Source organism: Lissotriton helveticus, chromosome 4_1 (assembly GCF_964261635.1).
Source record: "Lissotriton helveticus chromosome 4_1, aLisHel1.1, whole genome shotgun sequence".
Lineage (NCBI taxonomy): Eukaryota > Metazoa > Chordata > Amphibia > Caudata > Salamandridae > Lissotriton > Lissotriton helveticus.
The window spans coordinates 593,044,856-593,072,648 of record NC_136063.1 but is presented as its reverse complement, the minus strand read 5'-3'; the positions used below and the strand labels follow the sequence as shown (position 1 = coordinate 593,072,648).

General features: G+C 44.7%; 1 protein-coding gene across 1 annotated transcript in view; it reads right to left on the bottom strand.

Moving 5' to 3' along the window:
* The window catches only part of PDE7A (phosphodiesterase 7A), a 1,945,501-nt gene that overhangs the window by 97,494 nt on the left and 1,820,214 nt on the right, over positions 1-27,793 (bottom strand). The window lies entirely within an intron of this gene.

The window sequence follows — 27,793 nt, the reverse complement described above, 5'->3', positions numbered from 1 at the left end:
GCGTCCGTCGTCGGCGTCGTTAGCGCCGGAATGACGTCGTCGAAGTACTTAGACGCTTCCCATGCGCGCTGACGTCAGTTCTCTTCTTTTTTCCGCGCCAGATAGCGCAGATCCGGAGAAGTTCTACCCCTTAGTCATGTTTTGACTAAACTTTTTTGATATTTTGATCATTTCTCTACTCGAGTCTTCGACTCCGACGGTGCCGGTAGGGATGCCCGGGTTTAAACCCTGTTCCAAGTGCGACCGACTGATGTCGGTTACCGACCCCCATCGCCGGTGCCTCAAGTGTTTAGGCCTCGACCACGACAACCGCACCTGCTCCGACTGCCCCGCGCCGCTCCAGGTCCTGGTCCCACAGGAGGTCGAGGGACCGGTCGCGGGGTCGGAGTCCTCGTAGCTCCGGGAGTGGACATTGGTCGTCAGGATCCAAGTCCTCATGTAAGAGGCATGAGAGGTCAGAGAGACGTCATCGTTCCTCCGACCCACCCCGGCGCTCGTGCGATGTGGCCGGGGGTTCGGGTGACACCACCCAAGCGGCTCCAACGGAGTCGCGGACGTCGCCGCCTGCCCCACACCTTCGGGTCCCTGGGCATGATGCGACACCAGAGGAGGTCGAGCAGTACCTCATGGCCATGAGGTCCCTCCCTCCTCAGCCGGGTACCGTGGCGCCTCCGGGCCCAACGGCCCCGGCTGGAGGGCCTAGGGGGTCGGGTGCTTCGGCTCTGACGCCGTCGGGTGCTTCGGCCCCAGCGCCGCCGCCAACTTCGGTCCCGGCGCCGCAGGCCCTCACTGGATCCGCTTCCGGATCTGGGTCGTCGGCGGTCGACCTCACCGGCACCGGCCCTGCGGGTGTCGTCCACTATGGACGCAATCCTCGATCCTACCCTCGGTCCGGTTCCGGCGCCGGAGCTGCACCGCTGGGCGCGGCTCTCGTCGGCATTTGGAGATTTATATTTCCACGAACCGGCCCCGTCTGTTGACCCTGATCTGCAGGCAATGGGTGACGAGGGTGATTGGGAGGGGTCTGTGGACCCTCTGGCACAGGAATGCCAGTCTCAACAGGACTGGACATATGAGCTTGGGGAGGCTAGTGGACTTGACACTTTGCCAGACACTGGATTTGTCTCGCCTCCCACCGTGGCTACGGAGGAGGGGGCTGCTTACAGTGTAGTGTTGACGCGGGCGGCCAAGGCCTTACACCTTGAGCTCCCCGTCGCGGCCGTGAGGACTAACCTCCTCACTGAGGTCCTTAAACAGCAGGCAAGCTCCACTGAGCCTCTGCTGCCGTTTAATGAGGCCTTGTGTGACGTTCTTGTGGGCACTTGGTCCAAGCCCGCCACAGGTCCGCCTGTGGATAGGAACGTGGCCAGACGCTACCGCCCGGTCCCGGGCGACCCTTGCTTTTTGTCCACCCATCCCACCCCCGAGAGCCTGGTCATCCAGGCCTCCACTTCCCAGACCGCATTCCCGGCGGCTCCGCCCTATCGGGAATACAAGTGGTATGAACAATTCGGGAAGAAAGTGTTCTCGTCCCTGAGTTTGGGACTGTGGTCAGTCAATACCACATGCCTCTTGGGCCGCTACACCCACACCCTGTGGGACACGGTCGCGGATGTGCTGCCACAATGTCCGGAGGAGGTCCGGGTAAAACTCACCCAAGCCCTTGCGGAGGGTCGAGATGCAGCGCGATATTCCATCCGGTGTCGGCTGGATACCACGGACTCACTGGGCAGGGCGATGGCAGCGACAGTGGCGGTTCGACGCCACGCCTGGTTGAGGTCCGCCAACTTTTCGGCCGATGTCCAGGCCACTCTTCTGGACACGACGTTCGATGGCCGTCGCCTCTTTGGCGACAAGGCAGACCATGCGCTTGAGCGTTTTAAGGACTCAAGGGCTACGGCCAAGTCCTTGGGCTTCTCTGCCCCACGCCAGCAATCGGGTGCCTTTCGCTCCTTTGGTGGCCACACACGTGCTGCCAGCCATGCACCGCAGAATGTTCAACAGCGCGGTGGCGGCCGTGGAAACCGCCGTGGCAGCGGTCGGGGACAACGGTGGGGCCAGTCCACACCTTCCCCGCAGCGCCTGCCTCAAAACCCTCCTAGTCCGTGCTTTCAGGCCCATGTGACGCCAGTGGGGGGCAGGGTTCGCCATTACCTCTTCCACTGGCGCACTGTCACGTCGGACAGGTGAGTGCTGCAAATCGTCCGAATGGGCTACTCCCTCCCCTTCGAGACGACCCCTCCAGCCAAGCCACCGCAATTCCACTGCGTGTCGGGGGATCACTTGCAACTTCTGCATGAGGAAGTCATGGCCCTCTTGGCCAAGGGGGCCAGAGCGCGTTCCTGGGCCAGAAGTAGGGTGTGGTTGTTACTCCCACTATGCGCCATGAGACTCCTTTGGACGGGATATGTGCGCAATATAAATATCCTGACTTGACTTGACTTGACTACTTTCTGGTGCCCAAGAAGGGCAAAGGGGGCCTACGCCCTATCTTGGACCTACGGAACGTCAACGGCTTCCTCCGGAAGGAGAAGTTCAAGATGCTGACTTTGGCTCAGGTCTTAGCTGCTCTGGACCCTGGAGACTGGTTGGACTTGCAGAACGCTTATTTTCACATCCCCATCCTGCCGGCCCACCAGCGTTACCTGCGGTTCATGGTAGGCCACAAGCACTTTCAGTTTACCGTGCTCCCCTTCGGCCTTACCAGCGCCCCGCGGGTGTTCACGAAAGTGATGGCGGTGGTCGCAGCTCATCTGCGCAGGTTAGGGGTGTCAGTCTTCCCCTACCTCGATGACTGGTTGTTGAAGGCGGGCTCGCCCCAGACAGTTGTCAGCCACCTCCAGACTACGGCCAACCTCCTGCACTTGCTGGGGTTTTCCATCAACGTGCCGAAGTCACACCTGTGTCCCTCTCAGAAGCTCCTCTTCATCGGGGCGGTTCTAGACTCGGCGCAGTTTCGGGTTTATCCTCCCGAACAGCGGGTTTGGGATATTCAGGCTCTGATTGCGATCTTTCAGCCTTTATCCCGAGTCTCGGTCAGGTTGACGCTGCGGCTTCTGGGGCTGATGGCCTCCTGCATCCTTCTGGTGCATCACGCCCGGTGGCGGATGCGGGCTCTGCAGTGGAACCTGAAGTTTCAGTGGGCCCAGCATCAGGGCAACTTGTCCGATCATGTCTTGATCTCGGAGGGCACTGCAAGACAGTTGCAGTGGTGGCTCACGGACCGCGATTGGGTCAGTGGCAGATCCCTCTCCCTACCCCACCCGGAGCATGATGTTGTGACGGACGCGTCCCTCCTGGGCTGGGGGGGCCACATGGGAGAGGCGGAGATCAGAGGCCTCTGTTCTCCAGCGGAGTCCCAGCTCCACATCAACCTTCTGGAGCTGCGGGCGATCCGACTTGCACCGAAGGCATTCCTCCCCTCTGTCCGGGGCAGTGTAGTGCAGGTGTTCACGGACAACACACCGCTATGTGGTACTGCAACAAACAGGACGGGGTGGGGTCGTGGACCCTATGCCAGGAGGCTCTGCGCCTCTGGCAGTGGCTGGAATATCAGGGCGTGACCCTGGTGGTTCAACACCTGGCAGGTTCTCTGAACGCCAGGGCGGACGAACTCAGCCGTCGGTGCATGATGGATCACGAATGGCATCTGAACTCGGACGTGGCGCAAGGTCTCTTTCAGCAGTGGGGAGAGCCTTGGTTAGATCTATTTGCCACAGAAGAGAACGCGCAATGTCTTCAGTTTTGCGCGTTGGAATTTCCAAGGCGGCACTCGCTCGGAGACTCTTTTCGTCGCGAGTGGAGTTGCGGTCTATTGTACGCCTTTCCGCCTATACCACTTCTGCCCAGAGTGCTGAAGAAGATCAGGCGCGACCCGGCCCAGGTTATCCTTGTGGCTCCGGACTGGGCACGAAGATACTGGTATCCCGAGCTACTCAGCATGTCAGTCGATCCCCGAATTCGTCAGCCTCTTCGGGAGGACCTTCTGTCGCAGCAGCAGTGGACGGTCCTCCACCGAACCTGTCCAGTCTCCACCTACAAGCTTGGAGATTGAGCGGCGACAGTTGAGGCCATTTGACTTGCCTTCTGAAGTCTGTAATGTCATTCTGGCAGCCAGGCGTCCCTCCACAAAGTCGGTATACGCCTGCAGGTGGAACAGATTTGTGGCATGGTGCACAGCAAAGGCTGTGGATCCACTCTCTGCACCCCTTTCTGAGGTTCTCCTCTTCCTTCTTTCTCTTGCCCAGCAGGGCTATGCTCTGGGCACTATCAAGGGGTACCTTTCTGCCCTTTGCGCCTTCTTAAGGCTACCTGATCAGCCTTCCTTGTTCAAGTCCCCAATTGTAAATAGGTTTTTGAAGGGCATCGCACACATGTTTCCTCCTGTTCCTTTCGTGATGCCCCAGTGGGACTTGAACCTTGTGCTTACTTACTTAATGTGTGCTCCCTTTGAGCCGCTCCATAACTGTCCACTCCGTCTTGTTACTTTGAAGACTGCTTTCCTGGTTGCCATCACCTCTGCCAGGAGAGTGAGTGAGCTCCAGGCTCTTTCTTCTACACCTCCTTTCCTCTCTGTCCATCCGGACAAGGTTGTGTTGCGGACGAGACCCTCTTTCCTGTTCAAGGTTGTCACAGCCTTCCACATCGGGCAGTCCATTACCTTGTCCACTTACTTTCCGCCTCCGCATCCCTCGAAAGAGGAAGAGAGTCTCCACCGTCTGGACCCAAAAGGTGCCCTTTCTTACTATCTGGATCGCACACGACAGTTCCGGGTGGATGACCAACTCTTTGTTGGTTACGTGGGCGCTAAAGGCGGTGCACAAGAGGACCATCTCTCGGTGGATCATCTTGTGTATCCAGGCGTGTTACTCCTTGACTAAGAAGGAGCCCCCTGTTGGACTGAGGGCTCATTCCACTCGAGCCACGGCGACTACCACTGCCCTGGGCCGAGGAGTGCCCTTGCAGGACATTTGCCAGGCAGCTACGTGGGCCTCGCTGCACATGTTTGCAAGACACTGTTGCCTGGACAGCCAAGTCCGGAGGGATGGCTTATTTGGCCGTTCCGTCCTCCAGGACTTTCTGGTGTGATTATTGGTTCGCAGACCCACCACCGGGGTTGGTATTGCTGGGGTATCTATTCTAAGGTAAGGAATCTATCACTAACGTGTCTCTTTCAGATGCACAAGTTACTACTTGTGTAACGATATATCTGTAAGAGACATTATTAGTGATAGATTCCTTACTGACCCACCCTTCCTCCCCGTTCTGCGAACCGATATCTAGGGTTAAGGTCATCCTCTTTCAGGGCCCTAGTTTCATGGCACCAGTGTTGGTTCTATCATGGCTCTGCGTATCTGTCGCGGAAAAGCTGTGTATCAGAACTGACGTCAGCATGCATGGGAGGCGTCTAACTACTCCGAAGCTAACGACAGACGCGGAGCCGCGGACGATGCCTGCCGGCGCGCAGGGGTATTGCTACACAAAATTTTCCGGATCCAGTCTGACGCCTGGGGATATTCTAAGGTAAGGAATCTATCACTAATTAATGTCTCTTACAAATATATCGTTACACAAGTAGTAACTTGTGCGTTAGGTCTGTCAATGGGCATGTGAGTCATGGCTGTTGGTCTGTCAATGGATTTGTGAGTGGTGTTCTGGGTGTGTGAGTGGTTGTATGGATGGGTGTGTGAGTGGGTGTCTGAGTAACTATGCGGGTGTGTGATTGTGTGTGAGTGGTTTTATGGGTGTGTGAGTGCATGTGTGAGAGGTTGTGTGGGTGTGTGAGAGGTTGTGTGGGTGTGTGAGGGGTTGTGTGGGTATGTGAGTACTTGTGTGGGTTGTGAGTGGCTGTGTGAGCAGGTTTGTGGTTATGTGGGTTTGTGAGGAGGTGTGTGGTAGTATGAGTATGTAAGTAGGTATGTAAGTGGTTGTATGGGTGTGTGACTATATGTGTAATTAGTTGTATGGATCTGAGAGTGGGTGTGTGATTGGTTGTATGGGTGGGTGTGTGATTGGTTGTATGGGCAGGTATGTGAGTGTTTGTATGGGTGTGTGTGAGTTATTTTGTGGGTGTGTGTGGTTTTGTGGATGATGTTTTAAATGATGTCATTAGAAATGTCATCAGTAATGTCACTGACCACGTTATGAGTGATGTAATATGTGAGGTCATAAGCAATGCATTGTGGGCCATAAGTTATAGTTAGCTTAGGTAACTATAAATTTGGATTTCTAAGGTTATGTGCATGTGAATTCTGAGCCTAACTATAACATCGCTGTAACCTTTGTTTTTTTTCAGTCAATGGCTAAGGTTTTTAAAATTCTATTCCCCAACTATAACGTCCCTGTAACCTTTTGTTTTTTTCCAGTGAATTTCAAAGGTTTTTCAAAATCCATTTCTAAAGTGCAATGTCCCTGTAATGTTTAGTGCTTTTAGTTAATTTGTAGGGTTTATTTTTAATACCAAGTATATTATATTGTAATATTTCATTTTAATTCAGTTTTTTTAAACTGTTGAGTTTTTTTTTAAATAAATAACCTTTATATACTGTCGGACTGTATAGAAGGACAAAATTGATCAAACTAGCCAGCCTGTGTAGCACAGTTTGACCGCAGGGCCGGGATCCCGAACTGAGGTACTGGTATACCATCTAGAAGTGGGGAAGCCATCCTGCGAGGGCCGGTTGATCGATTTGCGCCGCAATGTACCAAGTATTTTTTGCACAAGCTAGCAAATCCATTTTGCAACGTACTGATCATCTGCATATATTCTAATTGTACATGCTTTTGCACAAAACTTTTAAATAGCTAATCTATTGATCAGTTTTTCCCGCAACGCACCAATTCTCCATTGTAAAAGCTATACATTTATTATGTAACGCACTGATTGTTAACATATATTCTAATTGCACATGCGTTGTATACAAAACCTCTAAAATAATGTTATTGGATAATTGTTTTATGCACTGCAGATCTTATCAATTTTAATAGGTTTAAGTAACTAAACAAAGTTTACATTACGTTATATAGGTTTAAGAACATAAATCATATATATATATATATATATATATATATATATATATATATATATATATATATATATACCTATTGTAAAGCTTAAGAAGTTTTTTCTCATGTAATTAAAAAAAGAATTGTGTTTTAAATTATTTTTTGGGGTACCACGGTACCTTCACAGGTCTGTAAATATAGACAGACTACTGCTTTTTGGTTTTTAATCTCAATCCCGTGATCAGAATTATTCCAGGAGTCAGAATCCACAGAAAATTTGAAACATTATTTCAGATATGGACACCCCTTCATTTTCAGTAATGAGACCAATGAGAACATATTTACTGGTATATATAGACCACCTTATATCTGTTTTTCTGCAAAGTTAACCATTTTATGACTTTCGCGAATACACGATTCTAAGTGCTGGATTCGTAAATTCACACAAAACCACACCCAGTCCTTGTGTTCTGATTGGATATATGAGTACCCATCCATGCACATGGAAAACCACACCCAAAACCAGTAACTTGTGAAGGGTAGTCTCTAGAAGGAGGATTGAGAACCACTGGTACTCTGCTTTTACACAATGGCTGAAGCTACATATTCCATCCAGGATGAGCATCCACAACCTGTTCAGTGTGAGGAGGAAGACACACCACCTCACAGAAAAGAAAGTGATGTCTGGAAGCACTTTACTATACCTTCTGGGGAAAAGAAGGTAACAGCAAAATATGTGCAGTGCAATATTTGTGGCAAGCAGTTATCCAGAGGCACGTCAAAGAAGTATTCACATGGGACAAGTTCAATGTGGCAGCACCTGAAACAATTAATGAAAGGGTCTACAACTGGATGATGAGGGAGAAATCAGATGCAGCAGGACAGTCGACCTCTACAGCAGCCTGTGGAGTACCATCAGCTGCAGTTATTACAATACCAGCTGCCTGCAAAGAATTGAGTGACATGGTCATTCACTGTGCAAAATGCCATATGCTTGTTGCTGTAAAAATGTATTCTCCGGGTGCATTCTTGGATATAGTAAAGAAGCATTGCTGATAATTGTTAATTTTTTTTGCATCCACTGACCACATCATGTTTTTAAAGACTGAAGCCTGCTGCATCTCCTCAGCCTTACCTTTGACACTACCCTGTTCACTTTGTTAAAAAAATAAAGATTAAAAATGTTTTTAAAAAAATGTTAATAACCCTTCTAGAGAAAAAAAAGCACTATGTGGTCAAACAAACAGCTGTGTTTTTTATGTATCCGTGACTGTATTAGTGTTAGAGTGGGTGTGCCCATGTGTGCATCAGTGTATGCCTAGGTGAATTATTGGATGCATTATGTGTTTAGATGGGTGTGTCAGTGTGTGCTTTGGTATATGTCTGGGTGTGTGAGTGTCTGCATTGGTGTGCGCCTGAGTATGTCAGTGTGTGCCCGGGTGTGTTATTGGATCTATTTGTGTTAGGCTAGGTGTGTCAGTGTTTACTTTGGTGTATGCCTGGCTGTAACATCACAAAATAAAATGATGGGTGGAGTGTTGAAACTTTTCAAACACTCACACCCCAGTCACCGATCTGGGTTTAATCCACTGTTATTTTGCTTTCCACGTCCCCCCGTTTGGATCCAATCATATGCAAATCAGTCTTGACCCTGCTCCCCATGGGAACAGTCCAGTTGTGTTTGTCATCATCTTGTGGTATTTGCTATGCCTGGCTGTGTCAGTGTCTGCACTGATGTATGCCTGGGTGTGTCAGTGTATGCATCAGTGTGTGTCTAGGTGTGTTATAGCATGCATTGGCAAAAAGGTAGGTCTTGGTATAGAAAGAGTGCTTTTTTTTAAATGGTGTAAATCCGTTCAGTAATTTCTAAGAAATTAAAAATGACAAAATATCTATATCTGGGCGTGGGCCTAACCACACATCTCGTTGTGAGATCTGGGTGGCTGACAGCACTCCAAACCAGGAAGTGTTGGAATTCATCTTTTGACTTGGTAACCGAGTCACAAAAAAACAGTGGAAAAAGATTATTTTTTAAAAGAAAAGAGGGCAGGGTAAAAACACCCTGACCCCCTAGGCCTGCTCAGGGGGTCCCACAGGAACCCCCAGGTCCAAAAAAAAGCATTAAAAAAAATCAGCAGAATTTGCGCAGGTGCGCAAATCCTTCGGAGAGAATTTTAAAAAACAAAGCGCGGACTCCCGCACTTCTTTATCTGTAAGCCCCCGGGTAGGCCAGGTCCCAGGGGTTATGCCTAGAAAATTAGTGAGGGCCGCGGGTGCCCCCGCAGCCCCGGGGACCGCCACCTCCCTGGGGCTTTGCTTTATAAATGTGTGGTGGGGCTCCTGCCCCCCCACACTGCCCCAGGGACCACCACCTTCCCAGGGCTTAATTAAAAAAATGACAGTGTGGGGGACTACTGCCCTTGCCCACACTGCCCGAGGACCACCACCTCCCCGGGGCTATAAAAATTTAGAGAGGGGACCGCAGGGCCTCCCTCCTGGAGCCCTTGATGGCCCTGGGGACCGCCACACCCAGGGCTGGCTCCTGCAATGTTCTGAGGTGCCCACCCCCGGGACATTGCTGTTTGCTATGGCAGGGCGGGAGCACACCTCCCACCCTGCCATAGCAAACCCTGCTTTGCTTTGTTAAAACAAGGGCAGGAAAACCTGCTCTTGCTTCAACAAAGCAAAGCAGAATTGCTTTTGAGCAAGTGGAGCTGCATGTCAGCAGCTCCCCTTGCTCAAAAGCAATGCCTGCTCCTGCAGGAGGCGGGGAGCTGGCAGGGACCATGGGGGCATTTGGGCTCCCCCACGGACCCCAACGTATAGGGCTGGCCTGGGGGATGGGGTCCCTGGAGCAGCCCAGGAGGGTGGCCACGTGGCCCCCTCACTTTAGTTAAAAAAAAGAATGGCCGGGCCCCAGGGTCAAAGTCGGACTGGGGAGGTGTGCCAAGAGGCCCCCCTTCCCTGTAAATATTAAAAAAGAAGAGGCCATGCCCCGGGGGATGGGGTCCCCGGGGCCAAAAGTGGCCCAGGGAAGGGGGGACGCGCGGTCCCCCTTCCATTTAAATATGTATAAAAAAGGAGGCCATGCCCCGGGGATGGGGTCCCCATGGCAGAAATGTGCCTCGGGAGGGGTCCGCATGGCCCCCTTCCCGTTTTTATTTTCTTATAAAAAAGGGGTCAGGCCATGGTGGATGGGGCTCCAAAAAATATTAAAAGATGGGGGCCACACAGCCCCCCTTTTATATAAAAAAAAAAAGCTGGCATCTCGCCAGAGGCCACGTCCCCTCCCTGTACCACTCTGCAAGCGCGTGTTCTGAGTTGGGGGATTACGTCTCCTTGAATACTAAGGGTACCTGGTCGCCAACTAGCCCACCAGGTACCTCCAATAAGTGCCACATAGCTGGATTGCAGAGAGGTGGTCTGAGGCCACACCCCTTATTACACCACTTTGCAAACGCGCCTCTTGGCGCACTGCTGGTGGGGCGATGAGGTCCTCTTGTGTCCTGAGAACCTCAGGGCACAAGTGGACTTCATCCCCGAGCAGCAGTGCCCCAGGAGGCATGTTTGCAGAGTGGTGTTAAAAGGGGGCATGGCCTTGGACCACCTATCTTCAATCCTGCTGTGTGGCAGTTATTGGAGGTACCTGGTGGGCTAGTTGGCCCCAGGGACCCTCAGGAGGCAAGGGGACTTTATCCCCAACCATGAGCACGGCAGGAGGCACGTTTTCTGAGTGGTGGAGAAAGGGGGCGTGGCCTGTGAGCACACTCAGCAATCCCACAATCTGGGGCTTACTGGAGGTATCAGGTAGGCTAGCCAGCCCCCAACGACCCCCAGCAGCGAAGGGGATTTCAATCCCCATCTAAGAGCGCACCATGCAGCGCATTTGCAGACTGGTGGGCAAAGGGGTCGTGGCATGCTTTGGGAACTTATCATTGCTGCTGTATGGGACTTACTGGAGGTATTAGGAGGGGTAATTGGCCCCTAAGGTTGTCCTTGGGGGCCAACTACCCTTCCTATTACCTCCAGTAAGTCCCACACAGTAGTATTGCTAAGAGGTCTCATGAGGCCACGTCCCCTTTTACCAGCACTCTGCCAATGCACTTCCTGTCACACTATTGGTTGGGGTATGAAGTCCACTTTACTCCTGAGGGACCTTAGTGGCCAAGAAGCCTTCCGGGTACCTCATGTGAGTCCTTTGCAGCAGAAGTCCTGAGCACTGGTCGGAGACCTGACCCCCTTTCTCCACCACTCTGCAAACGTGACTAGTAGTTAAAGAGGCATTTGCAATGTATTAGGTTTTGCACTTGCGAGAGTTAGAGCTATTGGCGTTGTAAATGTAAAAGATTTTCACTAATGTTTTTTGGAGTGGAGTGAATGTCTGTTGTGTGTAGTGGAATTATGTGGTATGTTGTGCAGTGAAATTATGTGGACAGAAATTATGCGGTATTTAGTGTATAGGAATTATGTAGAGTGGGATTATGTGTTGAAATGAGTAATTATGTGGTATGGTAGTCTGTGTTGTAGAGTGGTAACCTCAGGTCTAGTTTTCTTCGTGTCTATAGAAGTTAAACTATAAACTCAATGAAACAGAAAAAAAGAAGGAACCACTGAGGAGCACATTCACACCTAATCAGAGGTTTGAGCAAGGCCACTAGAACTATGCGAGTGTTTGGGTACAGTGATTTTCGCATAATTATCCATTTGCCGCATAATCCATCATCTGCTGTATAATCTGTAGAGTTGAACAAAAAAATCTTGTTTCTAGCTCAAATGTTACCAAAAATGCAGTGACATGAGTTAAAGCGTGGTGGAAGGTCCTTTGAAAAGCTAGAATGGTAAACTGTTACTTATTGCTAAATGTGGGTGTTAAATTGGTACTAATGGTACGCAAATCACTCTTGCTTCTTTCTGCGCTTCTCTTGCCTCTTTCGGCTCTGTCTGTACCTCACTTCCCTCTTCCTGTATCCCTCATAACTCTTTCTGTACCTCACGTGCCTCTTTGTGCACCTCTCTTGCCTCTTTCTGCGCTTCTCTTGCCTCTTTCTGCGCTTCTCCTGCCTCTTTCTGCGCTTCTCTTGCCTCTTTCTGCACTTCTCCTGCCTCTTTCTGCACTTCTCCTGCCTCTTTCTGCACTTCTCTTGGTTCTTTCTGTACTTCTGTTCCTTCTTTTGGTGCTTCTCTTCCCTTTTTGTGCGCATTTCTTGCCTGTTTCTGTACTTCTTTTGCCTCTTCCTCCCCTTCTCGCCTTTCTGTACATTTTCCACTCTTTCTGCACTTCTCTTGTTTTTTCTGTACTTTTCTTGCCTCTTTCTGCAGTTCTCTTGCCATCTGCATCTCACTCTCTTCATTCTGCACCACTTGCTTCTTTCTGTACTTCTCTGCCTTCTTTCTGTGCTTCTTTTGCCTCTTTTTGCACTTCTCTTGCTTCGGTCTGCACCTCTCTTGTCTCTTTCTGCACCTTACTTGCCTCTTTCTCTACCTCTCTTGCCTCTTTCTGCACTTCTCTTTTTCTTTTCTGTACCTCACTCTATTCTTTCTGCACCTTTTGCCTCTTTCTGAACTTCTCTTGCCTCTTTCAGCACTTTTCTTCTATCTTCCTGCACATCTCTTGCCTCTTTTTGTGCTTCTCTTGCTTCTTTCTGCACCTCCCTTGCCTATTTCTGCACCTTACTTGCCTTTCTGTACCTCGCTTGCCTCTTTCTTCACCTCACTTGCATATTTCTGTACTTATTTTGCCTCTTTCTGCACTGCTCTCTCTTCTTTCTGCACTTCTATTGCTTCTTTCTGCACCTCCCTTGCCTATTTCTGCACCTTACTTGCCTATTTCTGTACTTATTTTGCCTCTTTCTGCACTTCTCTTGCCTATTTTTGCACTTCGTTTGCCTCTCTCCACTTCTCTTGCCTCTTTCTGCACTTTTCTTCCCTCTTTTTGAGCTTTTCTTCCCTCTTGTTGAGCTTCTCTTCCCTCTTGTTGAGCTTCTCTTCCCTCTTTCTGCACTTCTCTTCCCTCTTTCTGCACTTCTCTTTCCTCTTCCTGTACCTCATTTACCCCTTTCTTTACTTTGTTTGCCTTTCTGCACTTCTCTTCCCTCTTTCTGTACCTTACTTGCTTCTTTCTGTTCCTCTCTTGCTTCTTTCTGCATCTCACTTGCCTCTTTCTGCACTTCATTTGCCTCTTTCTGCACTTCTCGTACCTCTTTCTGCACTTCTCTTGCTTCTTTCTGCACTTCTCTTGGCTCTTTCTGTACTTCTATTTCCTCTTTCTCCACTTCTCTTGCTTCTTTCTGCATATCTCTTGCCTCATTCTGCACTCCTCTTCCCTCTTTTTGCGCTTCCCTTTCCTCTTTCTGCACTTCTTTCTTCTTTCTGCACTTCTATTACTTCTTTCTGCACTTCTATTACTTCTTTCTGTACTTCTCTTGCCTCTTTATGCACTTCTCTTGCCTCTTTCTGTACTACTGTTGAAACTTTCTGAATCTCACCTGCCTCTTCCTGCACCTGCCTCTTTATGCACTTCCTTTGCCTCTTTCTGCAGTTCTCTTGTCTTTCTGTACCTCTCACACCTCTTTCTGTACCTCACTTGCCTCTTTTTGCACTTCTCTTCTCTTTCTCTACCTCTCTTGCCTATTACTGCACCTTACTTGCCTCATTTCTGTACCACTTGTGCCTCTTTCTGCACCTCACTTCCTATTTCCGCACATCTGCAGTTCTCTTGCCTCTTTCTGCAGTTCTCTTGCCTCTTTCTGCAGTTCTCTTGCCTCTTTCTGCACCCGTCTTCCCTCTTCATGTAACTCTTTAGCCTCTTTCTGCACCTCTCTTGCCTCTTTTTGTACTTCTCCTGCCTCTTTCTGTACCTCTATCGCTTCTTTCTGCACTTCTCAACTCCTTCTGCATCCTTTTTGCCTCTTTCAGTACCTCTGTTGCTGCTTTCTGCACTTCTCTTCCTTCTTTCTGCACGACTCCTGCCTCTTTCTGTACCCCTCTTGCCTCTTTTTGCACCTCTGTTGGTTCTTTCTGCACTTCTCTTGCTTATTTCTGTACCTCTTTTGCAATGTCTGCATCCCTCATGCCTGTTTCTGCACCCCTCTTCCCTATTTCTCCAACTTTCTTCCTTCTTTAAGTACTTTTCTTGCTTCTTTCTGCACCTCTCGTGCACATTTCTGTATCCCTCTAACCACTTTCTGAACCCCTGCTCGTTCTTTCTGTACCTTTCATGCCTGTTTGTGTACGTCTCTTGCCTCTTTCAGCACCTCTGTTGCTTCTTTCAGTACTTCTCAACTCTTTCTGTACCTCTATTGCCTTTTTCTGTAGTTCACTTGCCTCTTTCTATACCTCTATTGGTTCTTTCTGCACTGCTCTTGCTTCTTTTTGTACCTCTGTTGCTAATTTCTGTACCCCTCTTCCCTCTTTCTGCACCTCTCTTGCCTCTGCACACATGTTCCCTCTTTTTTGTACCCCTTTTACCTGTTTCTGCAACTGTCTTGCCCCCTTCTGTACCTCACTTGCCTCGTTCTACACTTCACTTGTTTCTTTCTGCACCCTTCTTCCTTTTTCTTCACATCTCTTGCCTCATTCTGCAAATTTTTGGGTTCTTTCTGCACTGTTCTTGCCTCTTTCTGCACCTCTTTTGCTACTTTCTGCACCCTTCTTCCTTTTTCTGCACGTGTTTTGTCTCATTCTGCCTGTCTCTTGCCTCATTCTGCACATCTCTTGGTTCTTTCTGCACTGCTCTTACCTCTTTCTGCACCCCTCTTGCCTCTTTATTCACCTCTTTTGCTTCTTTCTGCACTTCTCTCTCCTTTCTGTACCCCTCTTGCCTCTTTTTGCACCTCTGTTGGTTCTTTCCGCACTTTTGCTTCTTTCTACACCTCTGTCGCTTCTTTCAGCAATTCTCTTGCCATTTTCTTTACTTGTTCTTGCTTGTTTCTGCACCTCTCTGGCCTCTTTCTGCATTTCATTTGCTTCTTTCTGCACCTCTCTGCCTCTTTCTGCACCTCTGTTGCTTTTTTCTGTACTTTTCTGGCCTCTTTCTGCACCCTTCGTGCCTCTTTCAGCACCTGTTACTTCTTTCTGGACTTCTCTTCCTTCTTTCTGCACTCCTCCTACCTCTTTCTGTTCCTCTCTTGTCTCTTTGTGCACCCCTCCTACCTTTTTCTGCATCCCTCTTGCCTCTTTTTGCCCCTCTGTTGGTTCATTCTGCACTGCTCTTGCTTCTTTCTGTACCTCTCTTGCCTCTTTCGGCACCTTTGTTGCTTCTTTCTGCACTTCTCTTGCCTCTTTCTGCACCTCTGTTGCTTTTTTCTGTACTTTTCTGGCCTCTTTCTGCACCCTTCGTGCCTCTTTCAGCACCTGTTACTTCTTTCTGGACTTCTCTTCCTTCTTTCTGCACTCCTCCTACCTCTTTCTGTTCCTCTCTTGTCTCTTTGTGCACCCCTCCTACCTTTTTCTGCATCCCTCTTGCCTCTTTTTGCCCCTCTGTTGGTTCATTCTGCACTGCTCTTCTTCTTTCTGTACCTCTCTTGCCTCTTTCGGCACCTCTGTTGCTTCTTTCTGCACTTCTCTTGCCTCTTTCTGCACCTCTGACTTAGGGGTAGGTTTAATCCCCTGTACTAGGGCCTTAAGGGGAGTTAATGCCAATCACAGGGTACCCCAACCCATAGTGTACCCTAGTGTATGTAGGTGTTTTCACTGTATTCTAAGTGTCTTTCAGCAGAGCACTGGCTCCGGGTCTGGTTAGTCAGAGTAAGTTACCACCAGTACCAGTTATCACAAAGTTGGGGGCACAGGATGACTTGGCAACAAGGCCTCTTTCTGCACCTCTGTTGGTTGTTTCTGTATATCTCTTGCTTCTTTCTGCAACTTTCTTAGTCTTTCTGGACTTCTGTTGCCTCTTTCTGCATTTCTCTTGCTTCTTTCTGTGCTTTTCTTCCGCTTTTTGCCCATGCCCTACCTCTGTAGCAATAGTTAGGAATTATCATTTAAAAAAACCTTACAAATTCACTGAAAAAAACCCACTGGTTTCAGGGATGTTATAGTTAGACATGTCACTCATACAAAACCAGAAATTTAGCCGCTATAGTTAGTTCAGCTAACTATAACTCGCGTCCCTGCAATGCTCTGCTGATGACATCACATATTACATCATTCATGACATGGTCAGTGACATCACTGATGACATCTCAAATTTCATCACTGATGACATCCTCCACAGTATAATCTGATGCACCTCCTCATATCCTAATATAACCTTTGAGGCACCCACTCTAAAATACAGACTACCATTTTCGAAACCATAGACACACCAATACCAGTTACTAAATACCCACTCACTGATTCCTAGGTCTACATACACATACACTCATTCACCCATACAGTCACTTATACATGCAGTCATTCATTAATATGGTACTATTATATGCACTCATACACCTATAGAGACACTCACACACCGCCACTCATCCATAGAGTTACTCACACACCTAGTCAGTCATGCAAATAATCAATCACACAACCATTTACTCACCTATACAGTTATACTCACACCATCTCACTTATTCATACATATACTAACACATACTTACACTCCTATACAATCACTAATACAAGCAAACAAGCGCTGAGATGCCCCGCGGGTGAGTCACACGCTATACAAGAGCCCATTAACATAACATAACACACATTCATCCATACAGCCACTCTCACAATCACTCACTCTCACATATCATCCTTTATATACTTCAACACTCACATATACTGCCTTTTACATATGTAGTTTCTCACACATGTACCACTGAGACATCCATTCACTCACCAACGGACCCATATACACTCACTCACCCATACAGCCAATCATAGATGCTCTCTTGAAGCCATACACCCAGTGAATCACCCACTCACACATCTATGCACAGTCACACTCACCCACACAGACGCTCAGGCACGCATACAGATACTCAGACAACCAATCAATAACCCATATAGACACTCATTTAGCTACTCACCAACCCATGCAACCACTTACACACCAACTGACAGACTAAAACAGACATTTACACAGTTTAGTCACTAAAACCATGCATTCAGTAAAACATGTTTAATCATTCACTTATACAGACAGTCACGCACCTACTAAATCATCCATTCAGATACTTATACACCCACTCATTCTTCAAATCACCTTTGCGCGTACATATATATGCATATATAGATATATATCACATTTAAACTTTACAGAAACACACAGTCACTGGATGATGTCCTCAGTGATGTCATTTGAGATGTCATCAGTGATGTCCCTGACCATATCATGAATGTAATATGCGATGTCGTCAGCAGTGCATTGCGGGGGAGTGAGTTATAGTTGGCTGAACTAACTATAGCGGCCGAATTTCTCTGTTTATTGTACGAGTGAAATGTCTAACTCACTATAACGTACCTGAAACCTATGTTTTTTTCATTGAATTTCTAAAGTTTTTTTTAAATGGTAATTTCTAACTATAATATCCCTGAAACCTATGTTTTTTTCAGTGAATATATAAGTATATATATATATGTATATATATATATATATATATATATATATATATATTACCTACTGGCGGTCGCCAGTAGGTATATATAGTTAGGACCTAGTTACCATAGGAAATCCGCAACATTTTATTGGGAATAACTTTGGCGTCGATTGAGGAAATTGCGTGCAATTTTCCAAAATTTTGGCCCGCTCAGTTCTGCTCATTCCCTGAAAGTTTTGGGGGTATTAGTCGAGCGGGGCCGAGAAAAAAGGGGGGTCCCAAAACGTGTTTTCCCCATGTTAATTTCCATAGGACAATTAGACACGGCTACAGCCCGAACGGCTGAACGGAATTACACCAAACTTGGCAAAATGGTGGGGACTGGTATGCAGAAGTGCCTTTTCTATATTTGTTAAAAATCCCTCCAGTAGTTCCTGAGAAAATCAAAAGAGAAAAATATATATATATATATAGCAGCTTACTGTAAGCTTACCTTTCCGAGCACGAGCTGCATGCTGATTGGCTGTCAACTGTCTGTCAACACTCCAAACCAGAAACTGTTGGCATCCATCTTGGGACCAATATACATGATAGCACCTCATTAAAAAGCATTGCAGTTAATAGAAGGTTTTAAGACTTTAATTACAATATAAATCATTTGTTGATAGTACCATACTAATTTTAAGAATTGTGGTGTGTTCTAAGGTGATTTTACCATGTGAAAAAGCCTTCTGCTGGGATATCATGAATCATGTTTGAAAGAAAACTATTATCTCATGCTTTTCCCACAGTGGTTTGGAAGGGGATCTATAAGCTAAGCTGAAAGCATATTTTCTGTAAATTCACATTATCATTCTCAGTCATGTGAGAATGAAGTCTGACATTCTCAGTAAAACATGTACATCCAACAAGGACAGAGACTGTCAGTTGATTCCTTTGTGTTCTACTGCAGCTTCCCAGAGTGTTCTAAAGAACAACTAGAGCGCTAACAGTCCTACTTATTACAAAGGTATGGCACACCAGAAGCCATCTTGATTGGAATGAAGTGGTAAGTCTGAAAACATTTAATTTAAAAAGGAACAAAATAGAAAGTATGATTAGTGCTTCAGAAAGAAAAATTAGGGCACATTTTGAGTGACTTCTCATATCCTCTTCTGTTTCATTAAAAGAATTCTGACATGCAGACTGAAACATGCACTTTGAATACCAGCAGCAGACTTCCCTGGTGAGCAGTAGCTTTACTACAGTGATCTAATGAGCAACTAGAGTGCTAACATTCAGAATTTATGGCAAATGTGTGACACATCTGAATGCCTTCTTGATGGAACCAAAGTAAACAAGTATTGAAAATGCAATAGATCTCACCCTTGTTTAAGTTAAAGCCATTCTGTTTGTAATGAGGTGGCATTTTAGCTTTGCTTTTATTAGTGTTTTTCTAACTTTCATGTAAATAACATGCATATGTATGCATGCATTTATATTTGTATTTATATAGATATGCAGGTTATATATGTTTATATATGTATATATATATTACCTACTGGCGGTCGCCAGTAGGTCGTTATAGTTAGGACCTAGTTTCCATAGGAAATCCTCAACATTCTATTTGGATTAACTTTGGCCCTGGTGGATGAATCTTTGCGAATTTCTCAAAGAAGATGGCTCGGTCCGCTGCGCTCCTTCCCTGAAAGTTTGGGGGGGATTGGTGAAGTGGGAGCTGAGATAAAAGGGGGGTCCCAAAACGTGTTTTCTCCATGTTATTTTCCATAGGACGTTTAGACACGGCTACAGGTCGAACGGCTGAATGGATTTATAAGAAATTTGGGAAAACTGTAGAGTCCGGCTCGCAGATTACGCTTTTTTTGGAATGGTGTAAATCTGTTCAGTAGTTGCTGAGAAAATTAAACTTAAAGTCAATTATATATCTATAAGCGCGCACGGGTGCGCGCACTCAAGCGGCTGCGCGCGAGCGGAATTTTTTTTGTTGCTGCGTGACGTCTGTTAACGTTCGATTCGAAGGAAATCAGGAAGTGTTGACCGCCATTTTGTCACTGCGAGTAAATATATTGTCATTTCAAAGCGTTGGAACATGGAAAGGGGAGAAGGTAGAGATTGTTTTGCTGCGTAGGTTCTCTCAGGGTGTGCAGTAAGGACCTTAAACGCGAAAATATATATATATATTTTTTTTTTAAGTTGCGGGGTGCACGCACCCGGGCGCGCACACCTATTTACAAGAGTGTGAAAATGGAGATAAATCAGAAGTTTGAGTGCTTTGATATAAGGTGGCTCTGAAAAGAGCCCTTGTGTTAATTGAGTTTTTTCTGCATTTATAAGTAAGTACCGATGCAGAGTCTGATGTTGCAGAGGAAGATTCTGTTTCCCTCATCCGTGAAATGAACACCATCTGTCCTATAGATGTCTTGCATGTGGTAACGCAAGTTGTTGTGGTAAATAGAACCCATGCTATAATCTCTGAGGAAAGCAGAAACAGATTTATTAACATGTCTCCTTGCTTTCTCAATTTGTGCACAATGTTGATTGGACCAATTCCATTTCTGTCTTTGGCATATATTAGAATATACCAAGGCAGTTCGAGGAAAAAGTGTCATCAATTGTCGAAAGGTGTCTTTTAGAAGCATTTCCAGACCTACCTCAGTCAATGTGCCAAGCTCGTTCCCACCACAGTGCACAATTATAAGGTCTGGTTCTGGGAGATGCATAAAAGTTTTCACCAATGGTATTAATTGGTGACATCTTAATCCTCTTTGCCCAATCCACGTTATCTGCACATTTGGTAAATCAAGGTTGGAAATTCGTCTGCTTGCTGCATATTTTCCACTCCAGTGAATATAGCTGAGTCCTAAAAGCCAAACCTTCATTTTCAAGGCAGATGCACTCGTACTCCGATGGGTTCTGGAAGTGGAATGGCAGTTAGAAGCTGAAAGTCAGGATAAAAAAATGGATGAAGCTTGGTGTGGTTGAAAAACGAAAAATGATTGGTTGATTCTAATACGTGAAGATTGAAGACTACGTTGCATGTTAATGTTATGTAAAAGAAAAAGTAGTATTGGGTGTGAAAAAAATGACATGTAACAGAGCTGTGGATAGGCAGGTGTTTCTGGAGGGAAAACAGTGTTGTTAGTTTGCTGTAGAACGTTGAGATATGAACTTTTGACCTGTGCCTTCAAGCCAGGTGCAGAATGAGGTGTTACCATGGAAACAGCCAGAGATGGCAGTGGGTGATGGGTGACTTTTATGTGACATTGAAAATATTGTGAGGGACAACCAACTGAAATGTAAATTTGAATACAAAATGTTGCGGGAAGAAATATGATTGGCTGAAGAGACATATATGAGTCTGTATTGACTGTATATCTGTGCCATTGAATTTTGGTTGCAGTGATAGCAGCATAATTGAGACTTCCGTCAAACGAATATCTATTTTGTGACTGTCACTGTTGTACATCGTACAAAGCATTGGTAAAGGTAAGTCTGTAACTGTTTGTTTTGTCATGTACCGTAAAATATGGTTTACTGACAAACAATGATTGATTTTCCTCATAGTTTGAAACTAAACTCATTTTTGGCTGTCATAATGTGTTGTATTTCTAAAACTATTTTTAATTTAAATGTGATATATGAAGTATAAAATATGTTTAATATAAAGAGTAATTATTTGTGTGATTTTGAAGCCTTTATATATAATGAGAGAAGTTGTTTATGAAGTGAAAAAATGATATTAGCAGAGAGACAGATAATGCAGATAGAGAGAGAAATGGTATATTACATGTGATATCGTCTTCAAAAAGTGGTAATGCTTAATGAATTCTTAAACTTTCTGACAGACGACAAAATTACATTGTAGTTTGTGGCCACGGCTTGTACTGGTGGGGTGAGAGGGGGAGGTGGTCGAGAAAAATAAAATGAAAAGTTCTGACCATGAGGTTGTACACAGATTTGTGCAGTAAATGTGTTCGTAAATTGAGGTACCAAACGGAGTATAAAAATATCTCTCTCACTCCTGCTGTTTGACTGCATCTTTATCTCTCTTCTGTTTTCCGTCTCCGTTGCCCTGTGTTATCTTATTGTGTGTGTGTCTGTCTGTGTCTGCCTTCAGTCCGGGCTGAGGAACTTTGCTGTGGAGGCACACACAGATAGTCGCATCAAAGTAGTTGGAACGTTTTCAAAAAACTATTTATATAATTGAAATGCTTTTTTGAAGCGCTAGTGAATGTTTTCTTTCAGAATTACCGCTCGGTTGTTTCCATAGAGCAGAGGGTATGTTGTATTTCACTACTTAGTGCCTGTGCATCTGCACTCTGTTCTCTGGTGGCTGGCGGAGAAGTGTTTGTTATTGTGGAGATTAAAGCGTGATAAGGAGTGAAATACGACATAGCGTCTGGTCTGTAGAAGCGTGGGAGCAGTGATTAACACTGAGTGAAGCACAACTGCGACGGTGCTTGAGAAGAGTAATAAATTATTTTTTTACAGAGGTACAACTGTCTGCATGGTGCGCGACCTACTAAGAAAGGGTTCATGGGCTGTTATAGGCCTGTGGGTTCTAGTATGAGTAAATCAGGTCGACAAAAGAAAATATTAAGTTAGTACAGCTGAAGTTAAGTGGAACACATGAATACTGTTTCAGTATACAATCATTTTAGTTGAGATTATGGATTAAAAGAGAGAACGTGTATATTTGAAATGTTTATTCAGAAATGCACTGTTTTCAAGGCAAGTTTCTAATCTAATACGAGTAGAGACATTGCAAAAAACAAAGTAATCGGTATAGTCAGTAGTACATAGAATACAAACGGTATAGTTGATGAAAAATGAATATGGTTTTGCAAAATTAATTATACACTCTTATGAGGAAGTATATTATATTTTAATAAATGGAAGGTCTCTGGCCTTTCAGTTTAGGAACGATATATAAAAATGCTAGTGGTTAGACATTATGTGTTTATCAATCAGCTCTCTGCATGCGAAGCACTATCACGTTTCTGTTATGCTATTGTGTAAGGGAAAAAAAACGCGCCAAAACCGACAAAATGGCGAGAGGTGCATGTATGAAAGCCCTGTAAAACTAACAGCGAAATTTAGAAAATTTCACTGAGTCAGCTTTATAGCATTGCTGAATCAAATCCTTACGCCTGTTTGAAACAGGCATAAGGAGTGATGCACCATGCAATGTGTGGCTTGCTCCTGTGCATTGCAGTAGACATGTTGCACTTGCGACGTGATTCCTGCAATGCGCCGCTTTTGCGGCACAGATGCGTGACGCATCTGTGCTGTTTTTACTCAATGGTGCTCCACATTGTAAATGCGGCACATCATGGGTGGCAGAGCAGTGGTGCACATTAACTGGTGCATCTCTGGGGATGCGCCAGTTAACATAAATCTGCCTCTTTACATTTAAGTATGAGCAGGGGACACAGAGTCGGTGAGGCTTATCCAAGGTTAAGAAGAGATGAGTCCTGTTCACTGAAAACTTGGACATAGGCCTCACCTCCTCAGCATCGCTGGACATGGCTAAATAATAGCTGCAAAATGTTACTCTTGTTAAACAATTTTACTATTATAGTCTCTGAGATTTGTCTCTTACTCTGCAACATCTCATTGTTGTTCTCTTTCTTTAAAGATAACGACAACATCAACCATGAGTGATAATGAGCAATCCGTTGATGTTGAACTTGTCATTGAATCGTCAGTGGAAGTAGATCCCTTAGATGATTTAAATCCTGAGGATGATGAAGAACATGATGAGGATGCCGATTTGTCAGATTTGTATGACATAGGGTGGGAAGCTGACCTGGTTGAGCCTATGGAACTATAAACATTTATTTTTAAAATTTACTGGAAATAAAAAGTAAAAATGTAAACCGTTTCATTTAAAATTTTTGACAATGATGAGAGTAAAAAAAGGTTAACCTGATGTTTTAAAGTTATTCACAGGCTTCTTTAGAGGAAGTATTCTATATGATTGTAGCGTGGGTGTTTGACTTTTTTATAGGTAATAGAATGCATTTTGTATGCTGTAGCAGGAGGAGTGCTACATACTTGAATATTCTTCAGTGCTTATTTTCATTTCGTAAGTGGTATTGAGACCGACACAGAACTTCAATGGATCGGAGGGGCTGTTCCTGTGCATCTGGAGGACTGCCAAGCCGTTGCAGCAGTGGGAGTGAGGCCTCTCACAGGGGCGTAGCGCAGCTCCTTTTGATGTTCACAATTGTAGATAACAGGGTAGAGATGTCTGTGGAATTTATAGATGGTTAGTCACACTAGAGTGTGGGCGGCGCCCCTAGCACTTCATTACGGCACACAGGGGAGCCGCGTTGCACAGTTTGAGAATCAGAGACTTAGGAGATAAACCTTCATAATAGGAAGGCTTCTAAGTGATAAAAATTGCCGGTGCTCGGCGTTAAAAATATTACTGCTATCGGTGGAATTTTCCACGGTGTTAGTGCTTCTACAGCAATGGGAACACATATCTGATAGAAAATCCTGTAACAATCTCAGTATTTCACATTATCGCGTGAAAAGAAAGTCTTCCGAAAGATGTTGAACGTTGTTCTCTTTTGAGAGTACAAAAGATAGTGAGGGAAGTGGGTTGAGTCCTCCGTGTAAATTGCAGAATAGAAACTACTAAGAACCAATTGGAAGTGTTGTTTTCGAGTCACATGACTTCACATGCGCGTCTCAGGACGTGTACGCGGTGACAGTATCTGGTCACGTACGCCATTTGGAAGTAGCGGTCTAATTCAGCGAAGTTTCAAAACGTGAAAAGGAGTAAATCCAAACACATCCGGATTTAATATATCTTCTGAGCTCGATTCAAGCATACAATTGTTAAAGTATAAAACATTTTATATTTTTTTTAAAAATAGCAAGGTGTGTACATTCGGTCACGCACGAAAGTTTAAAAAGACATTCGGCTCCATTTAATGTAAATTTTCATAATACTAAAAAAGAAGCCTAGGTTTAGTGTCTTTGACGTAGTATAAGTTCTTTGATGGGTCTATGAAGAAATTTAATAAGTTGCAAAGTTTTCACGAAATATATATATGCGGGTGCGCGCACACGGTCGCGCACGAACGAAAGCCAAAAAAGCGGAGATAAACCCCCTTTATAATATGCTCCTGGAGCTCTTTTTGGTAGAATGAGTTAGTTCTGAAAAGAACTTTTTCTTTTTTTTTTAAAACAAGTGTTATGTTGTTTTTGATTTTTTAAACTTGCAACATTTTCATGTGTGAGACAGGATCAAAATGAAATGAAGAAATGTATCTTTGCTTGGGGCATTTATGACTCTCAATTTTTAGTTTAGTAAGAATGAGGCTCTGCTCTCCGTACAGAAGAATTTCTCCACATTTGTTGTATTTCATGTGCACCTTTGCAAGATATGGTCTCAAGTCCATCACAGCACTCGATGGAGATACAGGTTGTCCACTAGAAGATGTGCTGGCCACCTGTGATGGTAATAGCGTGGCCAGGGCTCTTGTCGATGCCTTTGCAAATTCCACAGGGTGCACCTGTTTGACATGCCGCACCATGGTATGTATGGAAAAGGAATATTTTTTTCTTGGATTTCCTCTTGAAAGAACCGAATTGCATATCGTGCAGGTAACTTTTGGCGCATTCACTTTCTTTTGTTCTTCAGGATAAGTGAAAAATTGCCAAATAAAAGATTCCTTTTTTCTTTTTAAAGGTAGTCGGTCATTTCCTTCAGATTCGGATGATGAATGCGGGGCGGTAGCCATTTCAGCAAAGTCTTCCCAAAGATGTTGAACGTTGTTCTCTTTTGAGAGTACAAAAGATAGTGAGGGAAGTGGGTGGAGTCCTCCGTGTAAATTGCAGAATAGAAACTACTAAGAACCAATTGGAAGTGTTGTTTTCGAGTCACATGACTTCATATGCGCGTCTTGGGACGTGTAGGCGGTGACAGTATCTGGTCACGTACGCCATTTGGAAGTAGCGGTCTAATTCAGCAAAGTTTCAAAACGTGAAAAGGAGTAAATCCAAACATATCCGGATTTAATATATCTTCTGAGCTCGATTCAAGCATACAATTGTTAAAGTATAAAACCTTTTATATTTTTTTTATAAATACCAAGGTGTGTACATTCGGTCACGCACGAAAGTTTAAAAAGACATTCGGCTCCATTTAATGTAAATTCTCATAATAATAAAAAAGAAGCCTAGGTTTAGTGTCTTTGACGTAGTATAAGTTCTTTGATGGGTCTATGAAGAAATTCAATAAGTTCAGATTGCAAAGTTTTCACGAAATATATAGGCGGGTGCGCGCAGTTGGTCGCGCACGAAAGCCTGGAAATGCGCTATCCATTTTATTGAGAACTGTTGCCGAGAGTGCGCACACCGGGTCGTGCACGAAAGTTTAGAAAGGCAATTTTTATTTATAGGCAAATTTTAATGCGTTGAAAAAAAGGCAAGGTACAGACTTTCTAATTCTGTATCGCTTTACAAGGAGTCTCTATGCAACTTGAACAGTGAAGAAAACGGCTTGTTTCCGAAAAAAATATTGCCAGAACTTTATTGACAAAAGTATAGGTTGTATACACGACATATTTCTGAATTAGCATTTTAAAAACCAATGAAATTCACTGAAAAAACCATAGGTTTTACACACGTTATAGTTAGGAAGTAGCATTTACAAAACCTATGAAATTCACTGAAAAAACCATAGGTTTGACACCAGTTGTAGTTAGCTGGAAATTTTAGTGATATAAAACCAATGAAATTCCACGTTATAGTTAGTTGGACTCACTATAACTTGCGCGTGTAATGCACTGCTGATGACGTCACATATTACATCACTCATGACATGGTCAGTGACATCACTCATGACATCACTGATGACACCATCCAGTGAATGTGTGTCTTTCTGAAAAATAAATATTAGTGAGTAATGTTTAAATATTTAAACATATGTATTAATGTTTCACTTTGTGTATAAGTGGCTGCATGGGTTGGTGAGTAGCTACATGTGTAGGTATATGGGTTATTAGATGTTTTTTTTTAATATCAATATGAGTGTCTATATGTTTGGTGGGGGTGTTACTTAGCACATAGATACATGAATGACTGACTGTTTGTATGTGTTTTGAATACAGCATATGTGCAGGACTGTATGGGTGGATGAGTGTGTATATGTGTATGTTAGTGAGTGAATCACTGTCTCACTAGTGTCTTTATCAGTAACTACATATGTTTTAATCTAGTATATGTGAATATTGATGTATATAAGTGAGTATATGTGAGAGTGAGGGATTGCAAGAGTTCCTGTTTAAATAAGTATGTGTTTGTATAAGTGATTGTTTAAGAGAGTAAGTATGTGTAAGTTTCCTTAGAAGTAAAGTGGTAGTGTGTGTATAGCTTTATATGCAAAAAAATGGATGTTGAATAGTTAATTTGCATGTGTGAGTATGTGTATGAGTAACTTTTGGATGACTGTCGGTGTGTAACAGGATGTATAGGTGTATCACTACATATGATGAGTCAGTATATGTATGAGTGACTATATTGAACTGTTGGTGAATGAGTGCATGTGTATATAGATGGTGGAATTATTGAATTGGTTGTTGTAAGTGGTATGGCTATCTCCATTTTTTTGTAAATTTTAGTTTCTATTTTTGAATATTTGTTTCAAGGGTTACATTACAGTGAAAGGAGGTCTGTCACTCTGTCACAAGGATGGTGTCATCAGTGATGTCATGAGTGATGTCACTGACCATGTCATGAGTGATGTAATATGTGACGTCATCAGCAGTGCATTACACGCGCAAGTTATAGTGAGTCGAACTAACTATAACGTGGAATTTCATTGGTTTTATATCACTAAAATTTCCAGCTAACTACAACTGGTGTCAAACCTATGGTTTTTTCAGTGAATTTCATAGGTTTTGTAAATGCTACTTCCTAACTATAACGTGTGTAAAACCTATGGTTTTTTCAGTGAATATATATACACATACATATATATAAATGCATATATATATATATGTGTATATGTGTGCGTGTAGAGAGAGGTAGAGAGTGAGTAATAGAGAGTGAGTAGTAGAGTGAGTAGTAGAGAGTAGTAGAGAGTGAGTAGTAAAGAGTAGTAGAGTGCAGTAGAGAGTAGTAGAGAGTGAGTAGTAGTGGGTAGTAGAGGTGTAGAGGTAGAAAGGTAGAGGTAGAGAGAGGTAGAGAGTAGAGAGTGAGTAATAGAGAGTAGAGAGTGAGTAGTAGAGAGCAGTAGAGAGAGTAGCAGAGAGTGA